Here is a 3,494-nt window from a genome sequence, read left to right as displayed (position 1 = left end):
AAAAAAAAAAAAAAAAAAAACCCAAAAAACAAAAACAAAGGATACTTTGATTTATATATGCCCCTTGCATCAATTTCTTTAAAGAAAAACAGGAGACTAAGAAAATAGAAATTTTGAAATTATTCCTTATTTTGCAATTTACATGTGTGTGTGACTGGAGACTGAAATCAGCACCTTTATAGAGACCTGCATTCTCAGCACTTTTTTATTTACATTCTGAGCTCAAATTTGTGATCCTCCTGCCTCAGCCTCCCCAAACGCTAGAATTATAAACATACAACAGGCTACTTGGGCAAGCAACTTAAATTTCAAATTCAAAAATTCAAAGTAAATTAAATATGTAATCATATGTAACTCTTGATTGATTTTGGCTTTATATCAAGTTTTAAAAGTAAAACCTTGTAATACAAGCCCAGACAATAAGGAGTCTTGGATAACTTTAAATGAAAATAACACATTACAGAATGCACCCTGCAGTCTTAATTTATAGTCAGTTACAAAGTTAAATTGTCAGTTCTAACTTACTGTGACATCTAAATGTTTTAAATTAAAAATTTCTTCAAGAACATTTCATCTGCAGTCCCCTAACTGGCCACCACTCACCCTCTCAGATGTCCCAGTGACTCTGAACTCAGGGTCACCAAGCAGTCTCTACTTCTCACACACTTCCCGACGGTGAGCTGACTTTGGCCTGATGGAAAGTTCTAGTCGTTATCTTGGTTCCATGTTCTGAAGCTCCAGCAAATAACTTCAATTCTTTTCATATTTCCCAAATCATTCCACTTTCCAGTATTAGCTAATCCTCTTGGGATGATACCCCCAAAGCGTTAGAGCTGACCACTTCTACCACGACAGTAGAAACAGTCCATCAGCGCTCCGTCACCATCACACTCAGCAGACAGTGCAGTCTCTCTCCCTCCCATGCTCACTGCACTCTGTCTTTCCCCCCCCAGAGTAGCCAGCATCTCTTTGCTAGGGAAGATACCCCACTGTGTCCCAGTCAGCTGCTCATCCCTCAGCCCTCTCCTCAGTCCTCAAGAGATCATTCAGAACCCCGGCATGGCCCATAGCATCTATACCAGCTGGCTCTGAGTCCATTTGCTGCTGAGTCTTCTCTCCCATACTTAGCATGTTATATCTCAACTTTGTTCCCATTCCTCAAGTGAACCAGCTCTTTCCCTCAGCAAAGCCCACACAAGTGCTGTCCTGTGAAATGCTTTCTCCAGTCTGCTTACTATTTAAGAATTACGGATTATTCAAGTTTCAGATTGTATGTCCTGTATGTGGATATACATTCCCCAAGTCCCTCTTGTCCTTCTTTAATCGTTCATGGACCCATTTACTGCCTTCATTGCTTTTATCATAAATTGTTTTATATACTTAATCCTGTAAATAATATAATTATCACTTTTATAAGTTTCATGGTATCAATCATCATATTGCATTAATAATATTATCATTAATATCCAATTTATTGAGAGATTGCTGCATGCTAGGTAGCATGCAAAGTGTTTCAGAAGCATTATCTTAATTAAATTCATAAAGAAGTTACTATTTTACACACATATTACAGATGAGAAAATTGGGCTTGGGAAAGTCATATCGCTTGGAAGAAAAATTAGAAACCAAATGATCTCAGAAGCTAGCAATGCTCCGCTCTTTACACTATGGTCTTGCTGACTCTCTCGCTAGTCTAGTAGCCAAAGAAGCATGTGTGCTGACAGCCAAGGAACCTAGCAGAAACCATTATGGTTCTGTTGCCCAGTTTCACAAATTCAAAACAGTATCTGTGAACCTTCTCTGTGCTGCACTGCTCTTCCCCTGCCCTTTGCGACACACAAATATTAAAAGGAGAAGTGAATTGAGCCAATATGGTACTTTTGTTTCGACATCTCTGGAGACTTCTTCAATTTTTCTAAGGTACTTTTCAAGAAAATAAATGACAGAACACATGGTGGAGATAAGCTGCTTAAAGGCCTTTGTCTGGATACATCAGCAACAGCATGATCCAAGAGGTGGAATTCAGATGCTTTACAGAGAAGTTTCAACTAATTTCCCATAAATATGAATAATGATAATTACCAAAATTACTGCAGTATTTCACATTTGCCAAGCTCTATATCACATGGTTTCCAACGTTCTTTGAAGAACCGTCGTATCAGCCTAATGAGGCTGGCTCTGTTACAATCTCATTTTCTAGATGAGGACGCAAGAGTTGCAGAAACTCTTCAGCCAGCATCTGATTAGTAAGACTTCACCTCAGCTAGGCCTGTCTCCAGAGCCAGAGGCTTGTAATGCAGTAGTCAGTATCACTCCAAACAAGGAGATGTTTAAGAAATAATCATACAAATAGATGAGGAGTAACTATTAATACAAAGAAGTTACAGAAAGTAACTATTAATACAAAAAGCCAGGAGCAGAAACCAAAGAGAAAAGGGAACAGCTACAGAAATACATAGGCACAGCCTACAGGACATGGGGCTACATGCAAGGACAGATACTAACCCAAGGTTTAAGAGACCTGAGAAGGGGTATGGAAAGGAAATTTTATCTGGGGCAACTAGGATTTCTATGATCTTAAATAATGAGGACTTGGTTCAGGTCAATGGAGCAGAAGACATTATCTTGGGCCAACTAAGTACCAAGGGTGGTCCAAAAATAGCAATCAGCCATATAGATGAGTTATTCATTCACACTCTCACATATATTAAAGGTCTATCCTGTGACAGACACTGCTGTGGCCACTGAATCAAGGTGACAACATTCTTGCTTTTGAGATTTTGGTCTGTGGGAAAGAGAGAGACAACTGCCAAATAACTGTGTATGCATATATATGGTATTCTGGTACTATCTGGGTGCAGTGAGTTTTATAAAGCAGGCAAGGGAGATAGAGAGCACCAAGAGGTGGTAGCATTGTCAGGGTGGGCTCCTTGATCACGGGACATTTCAGGAGAGACACAAGGGAAGTAAAGGTCAGTGCACAAACCTGAGAGAAGACAGTTTCAGGAAAAAGGAACAGAAAGGACAAAGGTAGAAAGAGATGGCTAGAGCATAGGGAACTAGAGGAGAAGTAGAGAGGGGCTAGGTGAGAGAGAGTTCAGCAGGGACAGCCCTGTACCACAGACACTGGTCAGAACTTTGCAAGTGCGTGGGGATAATGATTCTCATCAGGCTATGACAGTGAAGGCGACAGCTTTTGATTTTCTTTGAAAATTTGTTATAAAACACAATACTATTATAAAGGAATAAAAATAATTTATCACCTAAAATGGGCTTTTCCAGTTTCATGTGTCCTTGTCGTGACTTTTTCCATATTTGTGCTTATTTTTACTTTTTTTTTTCATAGTTACATGCTCATTTATTAACTTAGGTCCCTATCGCATGCATTTCACAGGTTAATACGAAGGCTTCCAGATAAATATTTTATTTATGGCAGGTATTTATTTTTGTTGTTGTTGTTTTTTTTTTTTTTTTCCGGGGGTTTACTTGGTCCT

The 3,494-nt window shown here is 39.1% G+C and overlaps 1 protein-coding gene across 5 annotated transcripts in view; it reads right to left on the bottom strand.

Moving 5' to 3' along the window:
- Nucleotides 1–3,494, bottom strand: part of Nek10 (NIMA related kinase 10) — a 237,548-nt gene that overhangs the window by 76,356 nt on the left and 157,698 nt on the right. The window lies entirely within an intron of this gene.

The sequence above is a fragment of the Fukomys damarensis genome, unplaced genomic scaffold (assembly GCF_012274545.1).
Source record: "Fukomys damarensis isolate Sample0158 unplaced genomic scaffold, DMR_v1.0_HiC HiC_scaffold_28, whole genome shotgun sequence".
Lineage (NCBI taxonomy): Eukaryota > Metazoa > Chordata > Mammalia > Rodentia > Bathyergidae > Fukomys > Fukomys damarensis.
Note: the sequence above shows the minus strand (reverse complement) of the source record. Positions and strands in the feature narration are given on the sequence as shown.